Source organism: Nannospalax galili, unplaced genomic scaffold, assembly GCF_000622305.1.
Source record: "Nannospalax galili isolate Female #2095 unplaced genomic scaffold, S.galili_v1.0 scaffold664, whole genome shotgun sequence".
NCBI classification, from domain to species: domain Eukaryota; kingdom Metazoa; phylum Chordata; class Mammalia; order Rodentia; family Spalacidae; genus Nannospalax; species Nannospalax galili.
Window position 1 is genome coordinate 28,604 of NW_008354274.1, and position 11,430 is coordinate 40,033.

An 11,430-nucleotide genomic window follows, 5' to 3' on the forward strand; every position below is an offset into this window, starting at 1 on the left:
CAAGGGATTAGCTGGGCGTGGTGGCGCACACCTGTAGTCCTAGCACTTGGGAGGCAGAGGCAGGTGGATCTCTGTGAGTTCAAGGCCAGCCTGGTCTACATAGTGAGTTCCAGGACAGTTGGGGCTACAAGGAGACCCTTCTTCAAAAAGACAAAAAAAAAGAGTTCAAGGGATTACACTTCCCAGACATTAGGCCTAGGTCTATAGAAAAAGTTATTTAGACAATTATTTCTCATTGATAATTTTGTTCCTAAGAAAGTGCTGCTCAGATGTAAGACTTCAAATCTTGGTCTGCAATACTGTAGTGCCCACCTGTAGCTAAGGGAGACAACCAGCTACTGTTCTAAAATGATGGATAAATTTGTTTTCTCCCTCTATCTAGAAGCCTTTGAGGGGGAACCGACACTGATTCTAATCACTCCAACAGCTATCAAAATACGTGAAAGCAAATCCTGAATCCGTCATTCTAGAGTCCAGCCTTGGAAGACAAAAGAAAAATGAGGAGGAACCCAATAGAGGGATGCTTTTGGAAGCCCTTGTGAAGAAAGTCCAATGGACTGTCATGAACATTTGAAAATTGCCTTGTTCTGACATTTTTCCAGTTCCCTATCCAGAACTTGTAATGCTAATTACTCTTGCCTTTACTTCTCCTTCACATCTCCTATTCACTATTCAAAGACTTTCTTTTCCTCCTTGAGATTAGAGTTAGGCAATTTGGGAGTCTTTTAGCTAGACCCACTGAAGGGGTACCCCAATTGCCTCACCCTGCGTCCCTGTTCAGCATGGAAGAAGCCAGAGTGTCCCTACTGGCAATTTGGGTAACCTCTTCAGAGGATGGTGTGATAAGAATAGGAGATAGGAATTCCTAGGCAGTTAGTGTAAAAAGACCCCAAAGAAAAGTAGCAACTTTCTTGGCTAAAACTCACAATGTCCTTGGGCCTCTTAGCAACATACTCCCTTCCAAAGGCAAAAAATGACGAAAATATTTGGGAGCTTTTATCTAATCCTTAAAAGATTTTAGGGTTTCCTCTTCAGAGGGGGAAATGTTAGAGTAGCCAAATGCCCCATTAAAAAAATCAAAGAAGAAAGAGTATGAAATGAGGAGTATGAAATGAAAAGAGTATGAAATGAAAGAATATGAAATTATCAGAAGAAAGTGATGGGGAGATACGGGAGGAGTTGGAGGAGAGGGAGTGGCCAAGGATTTGATCAAAACACCTTATACGCATGTATGAAATTCTCAATAAATTATTTATTTTTTAAAAAACTGGCTGATCTTGCAGAGGACCTGGGTTTGGTCCCCAACATCCGCATGACAACTCACAACCATCCTCAACTCCAGTTCCAAGGAATCTGATGCCCTCTTCTGGATTCTATGGACAGTGCATGTGTGTGATGTATAGACAAACATGCAGGCAAGACACGCATACACATAAAGTAAAAATCTTTAATTTAAAAATAACTCAGTTATACTATAAATAAAAGGATTTCTGACTAATTTAAAATTTTCATTGTATGTGAATACTTACTTATAAGCTAATTTGGTACCATGGAAAAGCATAGTGGGACTGGAGAGATGGCTCAATTAAAAGCACTGGCTATTCTTGCAGAGGACCCAGGTTCAGTTCCCATCACCCACATGGTGGCTAACAACCATCCATAACTCCGGTTCTAGGGAATCCAACTCCCTCTTCTGATCTCTGTGGGCATTGCACAACACAAGTGACTTACATGCAGGTAATACACTCATACACATAAAATAAGAATAGTAAATACAATAGATAAAAAATAGCACACATATTGACAACACATGCATATACATAGTCACATATAAAGACAGATTTTTAAAAACCAAAGATTTTGTATCAATTGTTGATTTTAGGTTAGATTGTTGATAATGAACATTTCCTCCATAATGTATTTTCTCCTCATGCATTGCATGACAAAGGTGCATGTACATACATGCAGGAAAAACATGCATACACATAAAATAAAAATTAAGAAAACATTTCTTAAAACATGAAGCTGTTCATGCAGAATTAAGGTAACATATTTTCCCATTTAAGAGCTAAACAGCAGAGAGGGAGATGTCCTTACAGAAAGAAATTTTCTTCTTCAATGTCATTTCAAGCTGAAATTTGTTTGTTCTCTGTTTTTGAGCCAAGTTCTCAAAGTGTAGCCCTGTTTGGCCTGGTGCTTACAATGTAGACCAGGCTGGCTTTGAACTCACAATGATTCACATGTCTTTTGCCTCACAAGTGTGCACCACTTGTGGCCTGCACCATTATGCCAAGGAAGGTCTTTATTTAACTTTCTAATTTATAGTAGGACTAAAACATAGTCCTAATGCATTTTGTGCTTTTAAAAGAAAAAGGGAAAATATAAAAGAAGTAAAATATAGGCCTTGGATGGGCAATATATTGGTCTTTTTGAGACAGGGTCTCCCTGTAGCACCAGCTGGCCTGGAACTTGCTAAGTAGACTCGGCTGTCCTTGATGTCACAAAGATCTACCTGCTTCTGCCTCCCAAGTGCTGGGACTAAAGGCGTGCACCACCATGTCTAGCTGGTCATTACACTTTCACCCATTCCTAACCTGGACTAGACATCACTAGCCTGTGGGTTATTTTTCTCTAGACATTTCTAAAGACGTTCATATTTCTTAATGTGTCTCTTTACAGTAGTTAGATCGTTAGATACACAGAAGAGCTGGGCTTTAACTCTTACAAAATGAGAACACGTGGCACCTAAATTCATTTATTTTAGCATTGACAGTAACTAAAGTTCCTTTCTCAAAACATCATTCCTGAAAATCTGGAGTTAAAGATGAAGAATCAGTCTCACAAGGAGAACATCTTGTGGCTATAAAATCAAGCTGGTAAAACAGCATTGGGATGGTAGAATTTCTTTTGTCTAAGGCTTCACAGAAAGCAGTGAAGGTGGGAACAGCAGCAAGCACCCAATATATCGGGATCAAGAGAGTATGGAAGTAGCCCTTTGTCATGTGTTCTGGATCCACAATGTGCCGTGTTGGAGGAGTGGATCCCTTGGAGGCAAGAGAGTAGCTTGAGACTTAGGTGGATCAGGATATATGGTGATTTCCTCTCTTGTAAGCCATGTACTGTTCCATCTACCCCAGAAGTGGAGTATAGATGACTCTAGATGTTTATCTTGATGCCAGTGACACTCAATAAACACTACATGGGGGCTGGAGAGATGGCTCAGTGGTTAAGAGCACTGGCTGCTCTTGCAGAGAACCTGGGTTCAATTCTCAGCATGCACATGGCAACTAATAACCCTCCGTAACTCCAGTTCCAGGGGGGATCCAACTTCTGATCCTTCTTCTAAACTCCGTAGGCATTGCATGACACAGGCACACTTACACACACGCAGGCAATACACTCATATGCTAAAAGAAAAATAATAATTTTTTTAAACCTACATAGATCTTTGGCCAGAAAACAGAAGCAATGAAACCAAGGTAAGTGCAAACCAGAGGAGCTTAAGCAGTAGTCAGGGAAACACCACAATGGATCCTGGACAAGCCCCCAGAGAAGATGGCAGAGGTTGCAGGGATGGAGACACAGTTCCACACTGTTACCTACAGCAACTTGAGGAATTCCCTAAATGTTTTAGGTATCTCAGTTCAGGTAAACCTGGATCCTTGGCTTTGCCACAGAAAATCATTTCAGGCCAGCCAGTGTGAAGGAGAGTTCATTAAAAAGACATTTGGGGGCTGGAGAGATGGCTCAGTAGTTAAGAGCACTGACTGCTCTTGCAGAGGACCCGGGTTCGATTCCCAGCACCCACATGGCAGCTACAAACCGTCCTTAACTCCAGTTCTAGGGAAATCCGAAGCCCTCTTCTGACCTACACAGCATTGCATAACACAGGTGCGCTCACTTACATGCAGGCAATACACTCATATGCATAAAATAAAAATAATAAATAAAATATACTTTTAAAAAAGACATTTGGGGACTGAAGAGACAGCTCAGTGGTTAACAGCATTTGCTGGTCCTTTCAGATGACTGGAGTTTGGTTCCCAGCACCCTTGTCGGGTGGCTCATAACCACCAGCTCCAGGGATCAAACTCCCTCTTATGGCCTCCATGAGCACCTACACACATGTGCACATACAAAATAATAAATCTCTCTTTTTTTTTTGAGACAAAGTCTCCCTATATCCCCAGCTGTCCTGGAACTCACTAGGTAGACCAGGCTGGCCTCGAACTAACAGAGATCCACCTGCCTCTGCCTCCTGAGTGCTGGGATTAAAGGTGTGTGCCACCACACCCATCTCTGGCTAAATTTTTTTAAAAGAAAATTTTTACATAGATTTTAAACATGAGTGTTAAGAGAAAACAAAGCAGTCAGGGAGACAGGAAAACACACCTGAAAGTGTTGGTATGAGCTTCTCAAGAAGAGTTGCTCTACATTGTCCTAGTCATGACTTTATATAGCAGTTTGGAAGCTTCTGGAATGTCATTGCTTCCCATGATTTTTAAGGACCTTCCCCTCCTCTAGCTCTATTCTCATTTATTTGCTACTGTTAAACTGAGACCACCTCATGCAATGATGATGAAGACACAGCCCATCTAGAGAACCCAGGCTAGGCTGGGAATGTAGCTCACTTGGTTGAGTGCTTGCCTAGCATGCAAGAAGACCTAGGTTCCATCCTGGAAACACATAAACCTGGCATAGTGGTGTGTGCCTGTAATCCAAGCACTTGGGAGGTAGACGCAGGAGGATCAGAAGTTCAAGATGATCCTAAACTATATGATGCCATGTCACTAAGATAAAATAAAATAAATAAGTGAGTCCAGGTTGCTCCTTCCACTCATGTCATGGTTCAATGTCATCACCTCTGCTTTCCTTCAGTTTGTGATAAGTGCACACACTTGCCTTTCCATCACAAGACAAATATCCAAGGGAAGGATCCAACAGTGATTTATCTTTCTATTCATTCTCCTCCTGCCAAATAGCTCATGAAACCCCAATAAGAACTCCAGAAAGGAATTGGGGGAATGGCTCAGTTGGTAAAGTGCTTGCCTTACAAACATGAGGGCCTGAGTTTGATTTCTGAACCCATAAAAAAGAGCCAGATATGAGCTGCCTGGCTAGCTCAGTCGGTAGAGCATTGAACTCTTATTCCCAGGGGATTAATCCCACATTGGGCGGTGTTGCATTTTGGCTGGGCGTGGTGGCACATGCCTTTAATCCCAGCATTGGAGGCAGAGGCAGGTGGATCCCTGTGAGTTCGAGGCCAGCCTGATCTACATAGCGAGTTCCAGGGCAGCTGGGGCTACAGGTAGACCCTGTCTCAAAAAGACAAAAAAAAAAAAAAAAAAACCCAGCCAGGGGGTGCCTCCTTGTCACCTCAGTGCTGTGGAGGCAAAGACAAGTCACCTCAGTGCTGTCAAGGCAAAGAGACAAGTGTGTTTCTGGGCTTGCTGGCCAGCCTCACCCACTCTGCCACACGTTAGACTGGTGATAGACCCTATCTCAAAAAACAAGGTGGATGGCTCCTGAGGAATGAGATTGTCCTCTGCCTTCCACATGAATGTGGCATGTATACACACACACACACACACACACACACACACACACACACACGCTACTGCACAGGGAATCACAGGTGAGTTTTACTGGTTGGGTGATCCATATGGAGGTACTGAACATATTGAGGAAAGGGAGGATTTGTGTTAGTGACCCTCCCAGACCTCAGATCACCTGTCTCCTCTTATTTTTTTTTATTTTATGTGTATGAATGTATTGCCTGCATCTCTGTAACTGCACCCACGTGGTGCAGTGCCCACAGAGGCCAGAAGAGGCTTTTGGATCCCCTGGAACTGCAGTTACAGATGGTTGTTAGCTGCCATGTGGTGCTGGGAATCAAACCTGGGTGCTCTGAAAGAGGACCAGTGCTCTTAACTGCTGAGCCATCTCTCCAGCCCCTTCTCTCTTTTATTTTGCTGGTGCCAATTTGTGTTCTTTCCCACCACTATAATAACATGATAATGGTATCATTCTTTCCAGAGTTTGTTGAGTTATTCTAGAGAATTTATCAAACCAGAGGCTGTCTTAGAAACCCACCAATTTATAGCTAGTTGGTCAGGCTGGTGTGTTGCTTAGTGAGATGGTTTATCTTTCTTTAATTAGGTATTTATTTATATTTTATGTGTATGAGTGTTTTGCCTGCATGTATCTAAATGCACCAGTGGTACAGTGCCCACAGAAGCCAGAAGAGGACATCAGATTCCCTTGAACTGGAGTTATAGATGGCTGTTAGCTACCAAGTGGGTGCTGGGAACCAAACCTGAGTCCTCTGCAAAAGCAGCTGTGCTCTTAATCACTGAGCCATCTCTTCAGGCCCTATTTACTTTTTTATTACCATGATGCTTTTTCCTTTTTTTGGTGGTACTGAGGATTGAACCCAGAGCCTCTCACATGCTAGGCAAGGACTCTACCATTGAGATATACCCCTAGTCTTGAGTTGGCTAATCTGGATTGCCAACTTGATTGGACTGAGTGATGATACCTAGGAGCCTAGGACAGCACTTTTCTGGGCCTGTCAGTGGGTATATGTCCAGAAAGGATTGATACTTAGGACTGTAACTGAGGAATAAAGATCCAACCTGAATGTGGGTAGCATTATACAATAGGCTAAGGGACCAGATAGATCAAAATGGGATGTAAGGGTGTCAGTGAGCTTGTTCCTGAAAAAGTCATCTATTGATGATATTATCAGTTGGGGATAGGAGACTCCACAAGTGTATTTGAGCTGTATGTATTCATGTATGTACATGTGCATATGGAAGTCAGAGTTCAACATCGGGTGTCTTCCTCTATCACCCTCCACCTTTTATTTATTATTATTATTTTTTATTTTATGTGTATGAGTGTATTGGATGTACATATGAGTGCACCCTTGTGAAATGCCACAGAGGTCAGAAGAGGGCTTCGGATTCCCCTGGAACTGGAGCTAAGGACGGTTTGTAGCCACCATGTGGGTGCTGGGAATCAAGCCCACCTCTTTTGCAAGAGCAGTCAGTGCTCTTAACCACTGAGTTATCTCTCCAGCCCCTCCACCTTATTTTTTGAGACAGGATTTCTCACTTAACCTGAAGCTCAACTCTTCAGCTACAGTAGCTGGCCACCATCCCCTAGGATCTGCCTTTCCAGCACTGGGATTACAAACTCATGCCATCATGCCTGGCTATTATGTTGGGTTGGGATATCTGAACTCAGGTCCTCATGGTTGCATTACTGATTGAGACATCTCCCCAACTCACCGGTTTCTCCCCAACTCGTGTGTGTGTGTGTGTGTGTGTGTGTGTGTGCGCGCACACATGTGCAATGCATATTATTTATAGTCTGTGTATGTATGTGCATGTGAGTACAAGTGCCTGAGGAGGCCAGAAGAGGGCGTTGGATTTGGATCCCCTGGAGATGAAGTTAAAGGTGGTTGTATGTCACCTGACATGAGTGCTGAGACCCGAACTCAGATCCTCTGGAAGAGCACCAAGTGCGCTCTTAATCACTGAGCCATCTCTCCAGCATCCACAGGTCTGTCTTTAATGTCTTCTACCTTTACAGGATGCTTCTTCTCCTCAGGTACACCACCCATTCAACCACCAGCGCTCTCTAATCTGGTTATCCCTCTTTTTAAAAATATTTTATTTATTTTTATTTTTTTAATATTTTATTTATTTATTTATTATTTATTTATTTTTGTCTTCTTGAGACAGGGTCTCCCTGTAGCCCCAGCTGTCCTGAACCTCACTATGTAGACCAGGCGGCCCTGAATTCACAGAGATCCACCTGCCTCTGCCTCCCAAGTGCTGGGATTAAAGGTGAGCGCCACCATGCCCAGCTTTTATTTATTATTTTTATGTGTATGAGTGTACTGCCTGCATGTCTGTGAGTGCACCCTTGTGGGGCAATGCGAAGGTCAGAAGAGGGCTTCGGATTCCCCTGGAACTGGAGTTAAGGACTGTTCGTAGCTGCCATGTGAGTGCTGGGAATTGAACCCGCCTCCTTTGCAAGAGCAGTCAGTGCTCTTAACCGCTGAGCCATCTCTCCAGCCCCTATTTATTTTTGTTTTATGTGTATGCATATATTGTCTGCATGCAGGTAAGTGCACCCGTGTCATGCAATGCCTGCGAAGACAGAACAGGCTGTCGGATCACCTGGAACTGGAGTTACAGACAGTTGTTAGCGGCCATGTGGGTGCTGGGATTCCAACCCTGGTCTTCTGCAAGAACAGCGTTCTTAACCGCTGAGCCATCTCTCCAGCCTGGCTATGCCTTTTTAAGAACTTTATTTTGCAGCTGGAGGATGGCTCAGTGATTAAGGGCACTTGCTGCTCTTGCAAAGGACCCAGCAACCTACATGACAGCTAACAACTATCCCTAACTCCAGTTCCAGGAGATCTGACACTCTCTTCTGGCCTCTTTGGGTATTGCATGACATAAAAATAATCAAAAATATTTTAAAACTTCATTTATTTTTATTGTGTGTGCATATATGTGGGTGAGTGAGTGTGAGTGTATGCAAACCACCACACATATGTGGATGTCAGAGGACTGTGATGGGGCACCTCAGGACTGACCATAGCTACTCCATGTTGCAGCCCTCCACAGTTCCTCCCAGCAACTGTGACCAAGAGGCAGGTGGCCCAGATACCAGGACAGGGGTTTGAGAAAAAGGTCAGCATGTGCCTGGTCACTCTGGCTAACTGCTTTTCTAAAGCTTTTGTATTTTTTGCTTGGTTTGCACCTGCAGGAAAAAACTGTTAGAAACTTTTCCACTCGTGAGCTATGAAAAATTGTTGAGGGGGGAGGCTTTGATTTTTCTGTATAAAAGTCTATCCTGAGAAAGGTTTAGGACTGCACTTGGGACCCGAATACCCAGTGTAGTCGCCTGCCACCTATAAAGACTTTCTTTTGGCTATTTTTCTGTGTCTGAGTGATCTTTTCTGGTGGATTACCTTACCTCATAACAGGACTTTTGGGAGTCAGTTCTCTCCATCCACATGGGATAATGGGGGAGGCAGAGGGTTTGAACTCTATTCCTCGGTTTGCACAGCAAGCATTTTTAGCTACTGAGCCATCTCACTGGCCCATGACTCTCTCTTTTTGAGCTCATTCGGTTTCATTCATGCGCAGATCTTACAACTGGTCCCCCTCCGTTCTCATTCTCAGCTCTTCCGTGGCACTTTTTCCTCAAAAGCTTATTTCCCTGTTGTTTGTTTCTCTTTCATTTTGGACTTTAAATCTTTTAAAATGTGTGTGTGTGCGTGTGCCCCAGAGTCCAGAAGACGATGTCAGATCCCCTGGGGCTAGAGTTGCAGGTGATTTCTGAGAGCTAAACTCAGGTCCTCCACAAGAGCAGTACATGCTCTTAACCAGTGAGCCATCTCTCCAACCTACTTTTCCTTTATGTAGGAGGTAGGATTTTTTCCAGGCACTGATGGATTTCTTTTCCTGTTGTTTTGTTGTTGTTTTTGTTTAAAAAAAAAAAGCACCAAACATTTCTTTCTGATTTTCCCTCCTCAATTGCTTCCCCTTGTTTCTGGGTTCAAATTATAGTCTCTTTGGGAGTCTCTTCTGCTTCTATTTTTTTAATTTGTGTATGTGTGTGTTCATGTGTGTGCATTATATGCATGTGCAGCCATGTACTGAGGCACGGGAGGGCATTGAGTGGCCTCCTCTATTGCTGTCTGCCTTATTTCTTTGAGACAGGTTCTCTCCATGAACCCAGGGCTTGCTCTTGTCTCCCTACACCCCTTCAGCCCCTGAATCACTAGGGTTACAAGGCATGCCTCACCACACCCAGATATTTATGTGGGTGCTGGGGATTCAGAATCAGGTCCTCATGTTTGCACAGCAATCACTTTGCCCACTGAGCCATCTCATCAGGCCTCTTCTTGTTTTTTAAAAAAGATTTATTTTTGAGCCAGGTGTGGTGGCGCACGCCTTTAATCCCAGCACTTGGGAGGGATCATAGGCAGAGCTCTGTGAGTTCAAGGCCAGCCTGGTCTACATAGTGAGTTCCAGGACAGCTGGGGCTACAGGGAGACCCTGTCTCAGAAAGACAGAAAAAAAAGATTTATTTTTGTTTTTAATTATATATATGAGTGTGTGTCTGTGTGTATGTGTACATGAATGTGGGTGCCTGAGGAGGCCAGAGGAGATTGGATTCCCTGGAGCTGGAGTTACAGGTAGTTGCTACCTACCTGATATGGATGCTGGGAACCAAACTCTAGACCTCTGCGAAAGCAGTATGTGTTCTTACCTACTAACCCATCTCTCCAGCCCCTCTTCTACTTCTACATGAAAAGTAATGATTCCAGAGCTGGGGATGCGGCTCATTTTATACAGTACCTGCCTACGTGCACAAAACTCTGGGCCCCATTGCCAGTACGCATATCCTGGGAGTGGAAGTGCACAGCTACGGGTCAGCATTCCAGAGGTGGAGGCAGGAGGACCAGAAGTTCTAGGTCATCCTCAGCTATATATTCAGTTTGAGGCCATCCTGGGATATAGAGGCCCTATCTAAGATAAAAAGGGGAATAAATAAATAAATTCAGAAAGTTATAGTTAAGAAATTGGTCAAATTACCACAATTCTGTTATGCAACAATAATATTTAACAGCAAACAAGAAATTCAGACTGAGGATCACAAGAATCAAGAGCAGAAAACATTTCATCTTTATTGAATTCACCCATGGACACTTGCTAAGTGAAGTACTAAAGAAATTCCATTTTGTCCTGGGCTGTCCCTGACTTAATTTTGTGCCTGCCCAGGCATCGTTTGCAATCACCAGCCTCCCCCAGCAGGACATTCATGGCTTCCTATGTCAGTGACTATGGCCTAAAAGTAAAACCAAAATAACTCTAGGATGTATAATCAAAACAATGTATAACCCAAATAACTGCTAGGTCTCTCTGCCCTACATATGGTTCAATTGTTTTTGTGGGTTTTGCCTTTATAAACTCTTTACCCCTGCACTTCAGCATGGAGAGGTATATTTTCCTGAGGCACTGGCCACTCTCAGTTGTGCGCTAATCAAAAAAAGGACTCCTTTCTCTTGTCATTGGTTTATGCCTGTGATGGTCTATAATTCTCTCCCTTGGGCATATATTAACATTAGTTCTTTTTCTGTTGCTGACAAAAAGCAACTTAGGAAAGGAGTTATGTTGGCTTTCAGGTCCGGAGGAACAGAGTCCATCATAACAGATAAGGAATGGCAGGAAGCAGGGAAGTCATGGCCACAGGAGCAGGAAGCTGGCTGATCACACTGTATCCACGCACAGGAAGCACAGAGGGAGAACAGGAAGTGGGGCCATGTTGTAAGCCTCAAGGCCTGCCTCTAGTGATGTACTTCCTCCAAGAAAATGCCAACTTCTAAAGGTTCTACAAGCTGCC